The sequence below is a fragment of the Rhineura floridana genome, chromosome 1, assembly GCF_030035675.1.
Source record: "Rhineura floridana isolate rRhiFlo1 chromosome 1, rRhiFlo1.hap2, whole genome shotgun sequence".
Taxonomy (NCBI): domain Eukaryota; kingdom Metazoa; phylum Chordata; class Lepidosauria; order Squamata; family Rhineuridae; genus Rhineura; species Rhineura floridana.
In genome coordinates this window covers 37098740-37116322 of record NC_084480.1, presented here as the reverse complement: position 1 = coordinate 37116322, position 17583 = coordinate 37098740, and positions in this window count along the sequence as shown.

Here is a 17583-nt window from a genome sequence, read left to right as displayed (position 1 = left end):
GGGGTCTAAGACCCCATGAGACCCTGGAAAACTACACCCCTGCCTATTATTAATGATCAGCTCAAGCAGAGATAGGGAAACCTGTAGCCTTTCAGGTACTGTTGACTCCAACTCCCATCAGCCCCAGCCAGCGTGGCCAATGTTAGGGATGATGGGAGTTGTAGTCCAACAACATCTGGAGGGCCACAGATTCTCCATCTCTGCTCTAGGGGAAGACATTGTTTTATTGCGGCAGCTTTCTCTCATTTTAATTGCCCTTCTTGCCAGATTAAAGCTGATTTTTTGTCTGTGTTGTAATTCACAACTGTATTTATATTAATCAACCAGCTCTGAGGAATCCCATTTGAAAAGCCTACTCCAACAAGCTTTATACAACTACTCATATTAAGCCTCATTTTGAACTAACAAATAACACAGGTATATCACTCCAGTCTTATCAGTCTCACACAGTCCCAAAAATGACCTTTGGCTAACATAGAAATAGCTTCCTACATAACAGAGCCAAAAATTATGTCTTTATAGACTTATCTGATGGAATTTATCTGATCCCTACCAGCCCCACCAATGGCTGTGTTTATTATTCTCTTTCAAAGGACTACGAAAGAAATATGATACACCATGCCTATAGTGAAACATACATACATTGTTTAATGCAGTTCCAAAGCATAAATGTACTAGCTGCTATTACCTTGTGTTCATCTGTTTCTATGGATTCCCACCTAGGCAAAGCAAATCCTTGTTGATGATGAAATAATCCCAGAGATGCAAGCACAGAACATATGACAAAATCTCCATTTTATCCCCCATTGGGCATAGTGCATGCATATATGCAAAGAAAGAAAAGACTGTGATCCCATGTTGGATGTTAGCGAGTTCCAGAATCCCTAGGCAATGTAATGTATAGAACCATGCACAAATGGGGTCTTGAAATTCTCCACCTTATGACTGGGCAGAGAAACTGGGAAGGACCGTTTCATTGAATTTCTTCAGGGCTGGGAGAAATTCTCCCGCAAACAGTTTCTCAAGGGTGAGATGTTCAACATCAGCATTTACACTAGAACAAGTGCTTTCTTTTTCTCCTAAGGTTTTTGTGTGTGCTGCTGCTGCTGCTGTTGCAAGTGGCAACAGCAGCAACTATGTTGGCAGCCTGGCCACCATTTTGCATCCCTCACAATGCTCCAGATTGAGTTATTGAGTTATTCTAGGCACTGATGTGGGGGTGGGAGGAATGCCATGTGCCACTCACACATAAAGGTGGAGAATATTATAAGAAAATCTGCAAGGCAGCCTTCTTTTTCTAGGGAGGGGTGGGAAAGAAAAATCTTGGGAATTTTCTCCAAAAAAAATCTTCTGAACAGTTTTGGCTCAATGTTTGGACTACAACTCCCATCATCCCTGGCCATTGGCCATGTTCGGTGAGGCTGGTGGGAGCTGGCACACATAAAAATATCTGCTGTCAAAACTAGCTAGGAAACAATTGCTTGCTTGTCCTATGAGTCTTAATTCACAGTTGGGGAAATCTGGAAGGAGAAGAATTTGGCAAAACGTGGGTTAGCCTTTTAAAAATCTTGTTCTAAAGTTCCAGATGATGTATGGAACTCATTGTCTTCAGTATAGGTAATAAAGGGGGCAGGGGAGGAATTGAAGTTGCATAAGAACTCATTGGTAGTGAGGATGTCTTGCACACCAATTAAACACTTCGGAGAGCCATAAAACTTATGTCCACCAGCTGGAACTCCCAGGTTCAAAAGCTCAGATCACCAGCTTCGTTATCCACAGTGAAACCATCTTTTGATCGATTTTAACACAGGAAATAAAAAACTGCCTTTAAAATGCAGGCAAAGGCCATTTGTGGAAACATAAAACTTTATAGGTGCATCCTGCCTACTGAATTACAGTGGATGCATACAAGGCAGTCTGATTGCAACTATTCCCATATGAAGGCCAGAATTCCTAAAATGATAGTGAAGAGATACATAGCACAGCAGCTGTTTTTCAACTAGTGATGCTAACAAGCTTTGTAATGCTCAACTGTTTTGTAAATCAAACAGCATTTCCCCAAAATGTTCTTCTCTGGCTTAGAATGGAAAACGAGATTCTGTGCAGCCAGCATTCCGTAAACCAAGAATCCAATAGGCTCATCAGCACCAAAAACTTCAGGCTCCAAGCCATCAAATTCATTAGGTTCCACTCCCCAAGGCTCACCAAAAACCACCTGACTTCAACCCCTAGGGTAGGGATGGGGAACGTGATACCCTCCAGATGTTGTTGGACTCCAGTTCCTAGTAGCAGCAGCTAGCATCACCAGCCATCAGTGATCATGGGAGTTGTAGTCCAACAATGTTTGGATGGCCACATATTCCCCATCCCTGCCCTAGACCCCCCCAACACACACACACACACACACACACACACACACAAACCTTAGTAAGCTCCGTCCCAGCTCCATTCCTAGACCCCTTCAAAGGATTCAGTTGTGTCAATTACAACTGGCTGACAAATCTGGCTAATTCAAAGGTTAGTGCTCAGTAAACAGCTAAACTGAAGTCTATTAGGACAGTTGTACACAGGGGTGTAGTCATCCAGGGTCTCGGGGGGGTCTAAGACCCTTTATATTTTGGGGAGCAGGGTCCCAGCAGGTTCCCTATGTCTCCAGCATCCTCTTAGCCAATAAGCATGAAAGGGGAATGTGTTAGCCACTGAACAGGGTCTTCTAACATGCTTCCTTGTCCTTTCCTGCTGATTGGAGCCAATCAGAGTGAAAGGAGGTGAGTCAGCCACTAAGAAGACTCTTCTCAGTAGCTAACATGCTCACCTTTCATGCTTATTGGTTCAGGGGCATATTTTGCTGTGGGAGACAGCAGTAACAAGGGTCTCATTCTTAACCCAGCAGTAAAAAAAAGGGTGGCAGCAGGTATAGCTGTGAATATTTTGAAGGGACCCTGCACTTCTGAATTTGCCACTACACTACTGGTTGTATACCCTTTCCAAAAGCTGTCCAGGAGACTGACCCTATATAACAGGCAGTACAGTACAGCAAATTTTGAGCTAAATCTTCAGCTTCACAGACACACGTCTGATATTGAGTACCTATACTCTTCCTTTTATAACACGTGGTTTCTGTTTGAAAATGTAGTGAAGAAAAATCTGCCAGGATTTCAGTGTCTCTTAGTTTGATCAACTAAAATTCAAAAGCAATATTCTGTTTCTAAAAAGTTTCAAATCCACAGTATGAATTTTATAGAATAAATATTTGCTAAGTCATCTTGTATCACAAGGAAAGGTTTTTGTTGTTGTTGTTTGCTCACAGCTCAAACTGAGATAAACCAGAGTGTTGATTTTGCTGAAACCATCAGTTTTTAAACAATGACTGTTTCTGAATTTGCTCCATCAGAGCCTCACAATATTACTATTAGTTTCTTGCATAATTTTAATCCGAAAAGACAAAGCTCTTATATGAACATCTGTTTTGATTTTAAAAACTCCTTTTTCTTGACTAACAAAAGAGACTCGGATATTACTTGGGAGGGAAACAATGTTCTCAGAAACTTTCATTTGCAACATTTCAGGATCTTTCACCAATCTCATACCCAAAAGTCCCTATCATATAATATCTGAGGAAAATACTAGTTTCCAGTAGAGATGGAAAAGAGATTTCTTTGGTTCACATTTTAAAGTAAACTGACCTAAATGCAACTCTAAATCAGATTATGTACATCTCCAAATTTTGGAATACAGGTGTAATGTAGGGTAAAAACATATAAGAAATGCATACTTAAGGGAAAAGCGTATACAATTTAAATGCTTTTCCCCCATCCTTTTATTTTTAAAAAAATCCACACACAAAAACAGGAAGGGCCCTATAACTGAGCACATATGAAGCTGACACATTCTCAGTCGCCCATTCCCAGTTGCCAGTCATTTCCAGGCTGACCAAACTAAAAGGGTGCATTTACCTCTCCAGTATCATAAAGCAGCTTTAATTGTTTTCTCTACCTTAAGTTTAGTTTAAGTTAAATATGATATTTAGTCCCCAGAAAATAAAAAAGTACCCACAGATATTCAGAGTCAGTATAAAAAGTTAAGTGTTGATGATAAAACCAAAATAACAGTAGCAGGTCAAAATCTTATCCATTGTGTATTGATGTCCCCTAGAACAAGTACAGGGTATTATACAGACCCTGAATAGTTCAAGCACAGAGTCCCAGGCAACAAAGGAAGCCCTATTTAGAATTGTTTCACAGAATTTTCTTTCTTTAGGGTCATGGATCATGCATACAGAGTCTACACATGTATACATGCAGACTTTATTCAGATGAATGTACAGAAGTTGGGGACAGCACTAGCAGGCAAAATGCCCAGTAAATAGTGAATCTGTGTCCTCTCTGCCCATCCATCCAAATGTTAATTTTGTCTCCTATTTGGTCTGCTAATTTCCTTTAGCAGAACGTGCTAAGCCTGGTTACCTCCTCATGATCCAGGAAACTCACTACTTCACAAGGCCTTTCACTTTCCTTCTCCTTTCTAGCCATGTTCAAATGTAAGGGGCACCTGTCCCTGAAACACATGAGCCCAGAGTAGAGTTGGGGAAGAAATTCAATTCAGTTCTCATTTAAAGATGAATCTACCTAACTCACATTTTCCAAAACAATATGAGAATCAAAGCACAAGCATCCTTCAAATTTCAAACTACAGTAGGGCCCTGCTTTTCAGTGTTCCTCTTCTCAGTGTTCTGCTAATACGGCGTTTTTTAATTATAACCATGTTCATTAAGTTCTAATCCTTCCCTTCCCAAAATCTGTGCTGGGTTCCCCAACCCCCAATATTATCATTTTTGAAAGGGAGGGGGAGATCCCTATTTTTTCCACAGGAACCTTTTCTTAGACCTGGACTCCCGCACCCCGCAGCTTGAGAAAAGCCTCTGCATCGACTAACCAGCTCCTGCCTCGGTGCCATGCCATGTGTCCCTCTGGTCCACCTCACCCGCCCTTCAGGGTGTGGGGAAGGGGGGCCGCAGATGCGAATCCAGACCGAGAGAGGGATGGCCGCCGACCAGGTGGGCTGACGCAAGTCGTGGAGTGGGGATGGGGCAGATCCGGAAAACTGCAAGTGGGGAGGATGGAGGGGGTGTGGGCATGACAAGTGGCGCGGCCCACCAGCGGCGACGGTAAAGCATCTGCCAATGCTCAGGAAGCAGCCAGGTTCCCCCCCAAGGGACCAGTGGGGGTCACATGGCATGGCCCTCGGACTTGACTGCCATGCGGTTGCTGGCACTCATGTTCCATTGCCCCTTCCCCAGAGCCAAGGCCTGGGCGAGCGTACACGACCAGCTGGCATTGGTGGGCCCTTCTCACCGAGGTCTCACCGCCATTGTTGATGGATATGGGGAGGGCCCAGCCTCCACCCACACCCCCTCGGGCATGCCAGGCTGCATGGAGGGAAACTCTAGAGGCCCGCAGGGGGACGGCAGAGGCCATGGTCGTCTCTTCTTTGACTCGTCCCCCCGCCGTGTGGGGTCAGCATCCAGCCAAGGCTGGGGCAGGACATCGCATGCCAACCATGCTCAGGGGGTTGGACACTCATTTCCCTCAGGGTCCGGGTACCCAGGGTCCGGGTACCTGGCGCCCTCCAGGGCGGCAGTTCAAAGACTCAAACAGCCTCATATGTTCCACTTTTCAGCGAGTTTTGCTTTTTGGTGAGGGTCTGGAACCTAACCCGCCATATGAGTGGGGCCCTGTACTTCTCATTTTGTAATGCAGTTCTCTAGCGATGTAATATGTTTTTAAAAATGCACATACTAGTGTAAAGTATGTATATAAATGCACATATTTGTGAAAATAACATGCAAAAAAGCATTATACTGGTGAAAATTGTTTTGCAAAAATGTGTATATTAGGCAAGTTGCATACAAAAATGTGTATAAATGTGTATAAATTTGCATATACAAATGTGAAAATTTGCACAAAAATGTGGATGGATCTTCATGAGGTCTTTTGTTTTAAAAACATTGCCAACTGCTGTGGAAATGTGAAGAACTGAAGTGAAGAATGGGAAAAATGAGAAATTGAGAGAAACTTAAATTGGCAGATTTCACACATCCCTACTGCCAACCTCTTTTTTGACTGGGGAGTTTCTTATGCTTGACCAAGGCTTCCCCTTGACTTTGCTGTTGGACTCCCCTGGTTGCTGCTTGAGGCTGTTATGTTTTAGACTTGCACCTACAAGGCGGTCTTGTCCCATCCAAGCTCAGAGACTGAGGCCTAACCCAGCCAGAGTAGTAGCACAGTCTGAAAGAAGCCAACAGCTCCCCTGCTGATGCTTAGGCAGCTCCTTTGAGACCTCTGCATTCAACATGTGGGAGCCAGAGTGATGTTAGGGAGCAGAGAACACATGACTTCTATTTCTCTGCCTTTGGGCTCTTCCAGACCGTCACTGTTTTCAGGTGGGATTAAATTGCACACTGGCAATTTCAGGTTATACCATTAAAGGTGATTTGGTGCTCTCATGTAACAAACCCACTTCTAAGGATGGGGAAGAAATGTTGTACGCATGTAAAGCCAAATTGATCAAATTTACACTTTCTGAAACAATATAAGAACTGAAACACAGCCATCCTTCAAAATTTGCACTTATCCAAATTTTGCAATGCAGTTCTCCAATCAAACAACATTTAGAAAAATGCATGTATTAGGGGGAAATTTGCAGAAGAATACAATAGTGAAAATAACATGCAAAAAGTACAGTATATTAGGAGAAAATGTGTGCAAAAATGTGTACATTAGTCAAAACTGCATGTAGAAGTGTGTTAAGAGAAATTCACACTGAAATGCTGAAGAATTTTTGTTTTTTTAAAAAATGCAAATTGCTGCAAAACTGAATTTAAGATTGGAAAAATAAGAAACTGAGAGAACCAAATCTGCAGCACTGGATTAACCATTAAGCAAAATAAGCACGTGCTTAGGGCACCAAGGAAAGGGGGGCACCACAGAGTTTTTTCCCCTAGCTATCATGCCCTTATCTCTCAACTCTTTCACTGCCACTCGACTTCAGTCAAATTTTTTGTAATTCTCCTTATCTGCTGTGTTTGACTTTAATCTGAATTGTTAAAAATACATTTTCTTTGGTATGGTGAGTGACTAAAGTTTAAAAGTTTGAAGGTGTCAGACATAGACCTAGAGTTCAGTATGTTTGACTGTCTTACCAACATTTTTCTGCATGAATTTCAGTGTTTTTCTAATCATTATAAATATATATGATCCATATTCTTTTGTGGCTTTTTAAATTTTTGCTTCTGTATTTTCATACCCCAAGAAATGCATAAAACAGTGTTGAACATTTGCATTTTTTCTGTTGCCCTAGTTATCAGTAAATAATTTGCTTATATTGCTTACTGCTATTTAGTGTTAAATAAAATTTTAAAAAACAGTTTTTATTTAATATAGTTGTGGGGTCTGGCCTGGAAGAAAACTGAATTTTCAATCTCTTTATTTCACCTTCAGCACTTATTGAGTCTTAATGTCTTGTCAGTTAAGCAATGGAAGGGGGGCACCATTGTTGGGCTGTGCTTAGGGCATCAGTTGGCCTTAATCCGGCCCTGCAAATCTGACAGATCTTTCCATTACTACCCACTTCCAAAAACCTTTTATGATAAAGAAGGTGTTGGGAAAATGCACTAGTGCGCTAACTATTGCTTGAAGCAATGTTGTATAATCTCCCCAATGCCTCATGAATAGCCAACATCACCTAACCTCCCTGCAAACATTTTGCAAACAAATCAGGGTGACTGCTCAACAAACATGTCATCTGGAAGCAACCTCTGTCTGCCTCTCTCTCTCTCTTTCTCTCAGAAGCATACTTAGTTTGTCCAGCTCCACCATGTCTTTTCTCATGGACGTGCCTGAATAAGTCACACATCAACTTTTCTCAAGGACTACAAACGCAGAAACATCAGGCTTGAAGTGGCATTAATTTTAAAGTGCTCCCTCCTGCTCACAAAATTGGATGTTTTCTACAATGTACTTCAGCCTGATTCAGTGGGTCTTCAGGGAGGACAGGGAAACCAACAATAGTTCAGTCATCTTCTCTTTTAGGCATGTATCCAACTCAGATTTATTCAGGGTAGCCACATTACTCAGAATAGACCACCCATTGTCAATCACTGGTGTTTTTGAAATCAGTGTGGTTTGTGTGGTTTGAAATCAGATTGTGCAGGCAAAGGCACTGCACTTTGCAAGCCCTGACAATCAGCTGATCATTGATGTTTGTAGAGTTAGGTGTACAGCACTTTGCAAGCCCTGGCAATCAGCTGATTTTCTTGCAAGGCCCAGTGTACAGGGCTTTGTAGGTGCTGCCAATCAGGAGATTGGCAGAGCATGCAAACCCCCTTTCAGGCAAGTCCTATTTTTACCTGCCTCACACCTGACATCATATATAATATCAGGTATAGGGCAGATCGCCATGGCTTGGTTGAAATGGACTCGTGGGCCACATGGAGAGACCTAGTGGGCCTAATTAGGCCTGTGGGCTGGAGGTTCTCCACTGCGGGTTTTGAGCATTGAGAAATGAATGAGAACAGGAAGTTTCCTCCATCTTTATTTGCCCTCAACTGTGCTTAAAACAGGTAGATTTTATCACAGTACCTGTATGCTTGCATGATGCCTGTATGTTTTCCCCCATGGGGCAAATAGGTGATTCTAGGAAGGGCAGTTAGATTAGTAAATGGCAGGTGGGAGTGGTTAAACCCTCCTCTGCCACATTGCAGCCCCAATCTGATTCCTTCACCTATACAGCTCCTTTTAATCGAAACCCATGAGGTTAGTTGTCAATAGATTCATTAGATCTTAAGCTGTGCATTATAGAGACACTCTTTAGAAGACAGAAATAACAAAAAAGGAAAAGGTAGAATTTCTTCTTTTTTAAAAAAATACTGGGATATAGCAATACAGAGGTTAAGACTTCCTCTTTGTCAGAACAAAGATTTAGATGGATTCTAAGTAAGGCTTGCTTCAAACTGTTTTCCCTGTTCAAAGCAATTTCCATTCTGTGTGCAGTTCATCTTTTACAGCTGTTGTTTCATAAAGATTGATGATGCATGTATCAAAAACTGCAAAAGTACAGGAAATGTTTTATGAACCATTAAAAGAGAAGCACAACTGCTTTCAAAGCAGGGTAGACATATCTAAAGATCAGCATAGCATAGGGCTGGAGAGACTACCCTGTATACAGCAAACAAGAAGGAAACAAATTTGAATTAGAATTACTCATATTTACGCAGCTTGCTATGAATCATCAGCAAGAAGTGAAAGTACTTCTGTCAACCACATTTTCTTTTTTGAAAAAAAAAAATGCTAAAGCTCTCCTGGCAGGTACTTAAGCAAACGCTAGGCAATAATCTGTCAGAGATGCTATAGCTGCAGCTTGCACTGGAGATCCTCATTGGACAGGGATTGGATGAGATGACCTCCGAGGTCGCTTCCCTTCCAATTCTTAAGTCTACAGTTCTATGAAGTTTATGCAGAGGGCAGTGCAGGCTACCAGGATGTTGCCATTGTTCTGCAAAAGCACAATAGTGGGATTCTTTACACCCTGGGGGACACTTGGGCATTCATTATTTATGGCAGAGCAATCTAAATTATAGAAAGCCAGCACAATTTATGTTGGGGTAAATTATGCTGGTGCAATTTACCCCTATTCCAAACTCCATTCAGGTGCAGGGCTTCTACCAGCTGAGAAGGCTGAGTCTCCCTCTGTCCCATTTCATCCTACCCCCGACACTCCGTCACACCCCTATTTTGGTATTTACCCCAGTCTCAGCTCAGCCAGCTGATCCAACTGAGCTGGGATGAGGATCTCAACACCCAGCTGAGCCCAGGTTCAGCCAAAGATCTCCCTATTCCAAACTCCACTCATCCCAATGGATCTTGGGTTCGGACTGCTCTCTAAGTCTAACTGAATTAAATCAGGCTGACTCCCAAGTATAGTAGCCATAGGTTTGCCAGGTCAGAAGCATCCCAAACCCTGAGATTTCAAGGGGAGGCCCTAGTGATATCATGGGGCGAGCCCTATTGATGTCATTAAGCATCAACCACAGTTTCTTGGAGCATACCACTTAAACAAAAAAAATTCTCTGATTGGAAATTAAGATAGAATTGGAAATTAAGATAGAACCAGAGAAGACTCCAAACATCCAGAATCTCCGGGCGAATACCAGAAACCTGGCAACTCTAAGTGGTCAGATGCAAAATGGAACAGGGCTCTGCACTTTGTGTGGAACAGGGGGGTTGTTTATTGATTTATTACTGTTACTGTATATCCTGCCTTTCTTCCATCATGGAAGCTGAGACAGCATCCATGTGGTTCCCAGGCAGTCACCCATCCAGGCACCGACCCGACATTCTTCGCTTCAGCAAGGTAGTGGCCTCATGTGCTGTCAGACCATTTCGTAGGAATGTAACAGCTGTACAGATTTGCAGCTTTTTTTAAAAAAAATAAACAATACTTTTGCCAACAATAATACATATGATTAACAATTCATGTTTTGTTCTGGGAAGAAGGGCAGGATATAAATATAAATAAATAAATAATATACAGCAACCAATAGCAAAGAAAGCAACTGTCCTTTTATTACCATCTCGTTTCTAAGACTAATGATTCTCTGTATTTGCCAAGGTTCTATGGAACCATCAGTATCAAGGGCTGAGTGAGGGAGCTGCTCTGCAGTGTATAATATAACCTCCCCGAGAGCCAGGCTGTCTAGTAATAACTGCTTGTATAAGCAAACCTCAACAGACCATCTAGCTCTACAGTAACTTATGTCCTTGCCTGCAATAGTGTAGGCATTGACTGTAATAACTGCTCAGCACAAGAGAGGAGGGAGGGGGGAAGGAACAAATTATCATCCAATGTGAAGGGAGGGAGCATCTGCTAGCTGAGCAAATGTGAAATTATGAGACTGCTTCTACTGCTGTATCAAAATCAAATGATGGATTATTTAAGAAACCGTAAATGAATGGAGTAATCCTGGAATAAATATGGTTGTCCTCACTGACAAATAATGTCCCTGCTAAGATGCTATTTAAAAAAAAAAAAGTTGTTGGCAGAAGCAGATGCAACGTTGCAGAGGATGTCACAGCAGGAGGTGTAATGCCTATGGGGAGAGGGGGGACTGTTAGCAAGACATGTGATGCTGCAGGAGGTCCTGAATGCATTCCAATTTCCACATAAATAACCTTAATTTAGAGAAATGGGGGCAGGGAGGGACGGAGGGAGGGATCACACAAAGATGGCCTTGACATCTCAGAACTGTCTATTTTGCCCAAGTGTGTAACCAGCTCCTGTGGCAGAAGGGCCAATTAAGGGAAGACAAGAAGGAGGGCTTTGCAAGATCCTTTCCTTCTTTGTCATTTGCTCAGGCGAAGTAACAAAGGAAGAAATGTGAATATATATTTATTGATGGTCTTAATTCATACTTTTAACTCTGAACATTCCAAGTGAGTTGTAGGCACCACCATTCGGTGGTAAAGGACATGCTTTGCATTTAGAGAATCCCACTTGCAAATTACAGGAGCAAGAGATGCATCAGGTGTGCCAGAGCTGTCCCAAGATATTTTGCTACCTGAGGTGGAACAGCAAAAGGGGCCACCCTTCCTCCCTGACAAGTCAAAGTGCATAGTACCAAAGCTGGCCTAGTTATTTTGGCACCTAACACAAATGACTCTTCCTGAAGTAAAAATTAAAAAACCTCACAGTTTACACTTTTCGTGGCACCCAAATCAGCTCTCTCTACCTAATAGTAGAGCTAGTTCTCCCCCCGTCCCTTTTTTCCTCCAGTCACCGCTCAGTATGGGCAGTCAATGAGAATGCTGCTCAAATGCTCAGAAATATAGAGGCCCAGTCAAGGGCAGCTTTGAGATCAAGAGGGCCCTGACCAAAGTGCCCTCTGGTGCGCCTCCATTTATATTGATGCCCCCCCCTTGGGGAACTATTTCTCAGTCGCCATGAGGAACTATTACTCTGCACTCTGGGAGTTAACTTGTGATGTACTGCAAAGGTCAGTCTTGTTCCCCATGCTATTTGACATTGGGGGGAGTCATCAGGAGTTGTTTTGGCGTAAGGTGTCATCAGTTCACTGATGATGGCACACAACTCTCTCTGTGCCATCTTGAATCAGAAAAGGCATTGCAGGTGTTGGCCACAAATGGGTTGTTATTGGTTTTTTGTGCCCCTCTGGATGGGAATACTGCAACAACACTGGGGAAGCACTGCAGAAGAACTAATAGAATGGAATGATGTGCGGTTGGTCCAGTATAAATCCACCACCAATGTACTATTATTATGACATGTTGCAGAGTACACCCACATAAAATGGGCCCTTACATTCATATATCTACACTCAAACAAAGCCTATAAGCACTTCCTATCTATCTGCTGCAGTAGTTAGCTAGCTAACCTGTCAATCTGCAAAAGGCCAATTCTATCTCTTAGTAGGGCTGGATTAATCATTGCAGTAAGTGCACTTCAAAGCGTTGGTCTTCACTGGTATGGTGTCAGACAGGTGCCACAAGAGAACCTAATGTGGGGGAGGCACAGAGTGAAGAGATCAGCTCCCAACCCTACAGACCTCCTCCTGCTGTGGGGTTTCCCTATAGCTACTATTTCCATTTTTAAAAAAAATGTGCACATGAATTGCATTCATACAATTAACACCACATCTTGTTTGGCCCCAAAACAAAGAGAAACCTTCTGAAAAGGTCCAGATGCTTGTTTTGGAAATCTGATAACATCTTCCAGTGGAAATGCTGGTCCTTGTGGAGGCATATTAAGGGAAAAGCTGCCAAAACAGATAAAGTATAATCCTAACAGTTAAGATATTTTAGTCAGAGTCATCTGCTCGGTGTAAGATCTGCCGTGAAATGTGATTCAGTGTCTGGAATAGATTGCTCAGAATAATATGCCAGCTTCATGAAAAAAACATCTGAGGCCCTTTGAATAAAATAATAAGTGAAAGCAGAGAAACATTTCACAATGGAAATCAGATACACAGCAAGAAAAGTACACGAATATTAATTTAAAACATTCTAAGACACCCTCCCTCCAAAAAAAAATCCATTCAGAACACAAATGGAGCGAATAAGCAAACAAATGCATGATAGAAACAAATGACTGTTTTTAGTGGCAAGTTCTGCTACAGGCTAATTCACAGCTCACTAGTATCAGTATGGACACCACTTTTCTATGGGAAAAGCCCATGCTGCATTGGTAGGCATTCAGTAGTGGTCAACTGGGGTGGCAATGCTTCCCTGACCTCCTGTCACTGGCATCACTGTGGCTTACTAGGATGGAGAGGAGGAAGGATGAGGTTGGCATGCTGTAAACACATGGTACAGCCAATCCAGCTTTCCTGCCAGTGCCTTTGCACTTGTTGGCCTTGCTGCCACCGTGCCTCTCCCAGTAAGCCACAGTGCCATTGAGGGGAGGTCAGATAAGCACTGCTATCCCACTCTGCTGATATTTGCATAGAGAAACTATGTAGTCAAGGCCACCTGCATGGCTCCTTACTACCCGAGATGTGACCTTCATGGCCTGGGAACAATTCTGTTGGAAGCAGTGCTCCAAGTCTGGTGGAGTGCCTCCTTTTCAGGCAGATCTATAAACATCCCACTTCTTTTCAGGTCAACATAATAAGCAGCAGCAGCAGCAGCAGCATTTGTAACCCACCTTTCCTGCAAGGAGCTCAAGGTTCTCCCCCTCCCCATTTTATCCTCATGACAACCCTGTAAGGTAGGTTAGGCTAAGAGACTATGACTGGCCCAAAGTCTCCAAGTGAGCATCGTGTCTGAGTCTGGATTTGAATTCTGGTCTCCCATGTCCTAGTCTGACACTCTCACACATAGACTACACAGGCTCTCAATTCACCCAATACAGCACAGGCTTCTCTGAGTTTAGCTTGACAATCTCCCTTCTTTGAGACCATCCCACTTCCTGTTTTCCTTCCACTTTGGGCACTGGTTATAAGGAAGCAAGCTATTGGTCTTGCCTATATGCAGAAGTCAGCTAATAGGTATTGGGGGTTTGCAGGGAGGTGTGGAAGGAAAGTAACAAGCTCTGAGCTGTGTTTTTAATTGGGCATAGAAGAAACCAAGCTCCAGTTCTTAGGAGAAAATAGCTTGGCTTGTCAAATTGGAGGTGACAGTTCACCTCACCACTACCTGTATCAGGAACCTGTTCGGTATTATAAAAATACCAGAGAGAAATAGGAACTAATTTGGTTGGTCCTATTTCTTAGCAGAGATATAAAAACACAAGCAGCAGAATGAGAATGTAACCAGCCCCACCTTTCTCTATATAAATAACAACAGACACAATCTTCTTAGGTAAAAGATAAAAGCATTTACTCACGACCTCCTCATATGTTAGAAACATAGGCTGTAACTTAGATGAAAGAAAATAGAAGTCTCAGTCCATTTTTGGTGTTTGGTATTGATGCTCTCGGCAGAGAGCATCATTTGCCATGCGGCCTCTCTCTATGGTGGATAGATCAGCAATGGAGAATATCCAAAAAATCCCCAGGACAAAGGAAGGAGGAAACCAGGTAACTAACCCCACCCATAAGGAAGTTACATCATGGTGAACAGGTACATGGGATATTTCCCCAAATACCCCCCCCCCAGTGAACATGCAACATTTGCCTATTCCAACAGAACTAAACTACAGCTGGTCAAAAAAAGACTTTTTAACTACTGACTCTCAACCTGTGCCAAATTCTACCCAAGACCTTCCAGATTCAGCTAGGCTCACCTCCTAATCTAACCGGGGTGTATTCGTGCAGGGTCTCAGGGGGTCTTAGATCCCTTACTTTTTTGGGAGCAGGGTCCCAGCAGGGTCCCTATGTTTCCAGCATCCTACAAGCCAATCAGCCTGAAAGGGAAGTGCTTTAGCGACTCAGAAGAATCTTCTAACATGCTTCCTTATCCTTTCCTGCTGATTGGAACCAGTCAGAGTGAAAGGAGGTGAATCAGCTGCTGAGAAGACACTTCTCAGTAGCTAACACTCTCCTCTTTCATGCTTGTTGTGGGAGAAAGCATTAACAAGGATCTGATTCTCAACGCTGCAGCAAAAAAGGGGGGAGGAGAGGGTGTGGCTGTGACTAACATGAAGGGACCCTGCACTTCGGAATTTGCCACTACACTGCTGAATCTAACAGAACCAAGTTGGGCTCACCCAACCCCCACCATAGCCCTGACTAAGGGGCAGTATTTTTGAACTCAAAACGTAGAATGACTACTACTGTGAAATGCACTGAATCACTACATCAACCCAGAGCCTCCCTCTTCAGCTGCTGATGCTGTTGTGCTACAGGAGCACATATGTGCCAAGTAGCCCCACCCCAAGGTATCCAATGTGGTACCCTCTAGATGTTGTGGACTCCAACACCCATCAGCCCCAGCCAGCATAGCCAATGGTCAGGGATGATGGGAGTTGTAGTCACCTCATTGGCTAACTATGTCATAGCCTATGTATGAACAATTTAACTGTCTGAACTGATGGCGCCTTCATGCATACGGCAGTACACAGAGAGGCTCCTGTCCAAATCGCAATCATGCAGGGCTCCAGTTCACATGGAAGTGCGTGCACATACAGCTCTACAGATGAAACGTCTGTTGGTCACTTTGTTCAAGTAATGGGCAGGAGATGAGTCTACCCAGCACATCTCTACTCCCATGTTGAGTAATACTGGAGCATTATTTATTTATTAATTTATTTTATTACATTTATATACCGCCCCATAGCCAAAGCTCTCTGGGTGGTTTACAGCAATTAAAAACATTAAAAACAAATATACACATTTTAAAACACAAAAACAATTTAAAAACACAATTTAAAAAAAATTAAAAACAATTTAAAAACACATGCTACTATTACCATCTGATGAGGGCTCCACATACACCTCAAAACCTCACAAGGACATGTTCTAAGACCAGTAGGCTTCAGGGAGGAAGAATCTTGGTGATATAAATGCAAGGATTTTTTTTAGTTAGTAGAAAAAGCCCAAGAGGACAGGTTCTCAAAACATTAAAAAATACCTTCCAGGGATAGCATTAATGGGTTGTGATTATGGGCAGGCATAATTTTGTTCTGTGAAAGGGATTAAAATTATCACAGAAGTGGGAATTTCCTTGCATCAAAGATTAATTAAAAACAACCAAAGGGGATTTGTGTGTGATCTACATTATATTTAGAAGGTTTCTGAAGTGCTACATTAAAGTACAAATATCCAAACATCCCACTATTAAATATTTTAGAGGTTTTCTCCCTTTTTCTTTCGCCATGCCGCAGCAGAAAGCCTTTTAAATATTAAAATTAATTCAATACTCGATTTCCTTTTCCAGCCCAAATACAAAACTTCATTGACACTAGCCAGCTCGTGTTTTATCAGCTGCTTTGCATTTGAGCAGGAAGCAAACACTGCTAGGATCAGTGTTCCTAGCAGAAAGGTAACCCCTGCCATTTTCTGTCAGCCTGTTTATGTGACAGAAATAATTACTCACTAGTCCTGTCAGTGGTTTGGCAGATATACCTTTGGCTTATGGTAATAGATCATATCAAAAAGAGAGAGATCTTAATGCAGAAAATATAATGGATTAACATGAGAAGATGGAGCTGATTTGCCTTCTACTTGAAGTATCAGATTCTATTCTAAGATCAAGTGATAGACTGTAGAGAAAAAGCTGGCTAAGGCAGCCTGCATGCCACTTTGCCAAAAACTCTGTGTGAAACAGGAAGGTATGCCTGCTTTGCTATTTCAAACATGAAAATATTACAGTAGGAAATCCAGCTCCCACTCATTGGCACGTGACCAACAAGGTTGGTCCCCATTCAGCCCCAAGGAGGAGGGCAGACCTTCTTGTGTTTCACACTGCATGATCAGGAGCACTTGTATCAGTGGGTCTGCAGAATGAATGGCTATTGGTAGCCACCGATTCCATTGTTTAATGTCTTAGGTTAAACAATCTAGTGTTAAGCCCATTTCACTGTTTGCAACAATAGCCATTCATTCCACAGAATGAATGCTTTGGCCAGAGACATAGGTGCTCCTCATGTATGTTTTGAAAACACAACAAGGACCACCACTACCCCAAATAAATATTTGAAATAAAAATTAACAAAAAATTGTCCTAACAAGGACAGCAGCAACAAGAATCAAAACAATTGATGGGGACAGTCAATGTGGTGCCCTCTAGATGGTCATGGACTACAACTCTTATCACCCCTGACCATTAGCCATGATAAGTGAGTCTGATGGGAGCAGAGCTTGGCAAAGTTACTTTTTTTGAACTACAACTCCCATCAGCCCAATCCAGTGGTCATGCTGGCTGGGGCTGATGGGAGTTGTAGTTTAAAAAAGTAACTTTTCAAAGCTCTGGATGGGAGTTGAAGTCCAAAACATCTGGAGGGCACCAGGATGGGGAAGCCTACTTTAACAATCTCTGACAGTAGCAGTTTAAGGTTTCTTTTTTTCATTTACCAGTTCTCCATTTTAAAAAAAAACACCTTCCCAAGGAGAGCCATAACAACAGAAACTAC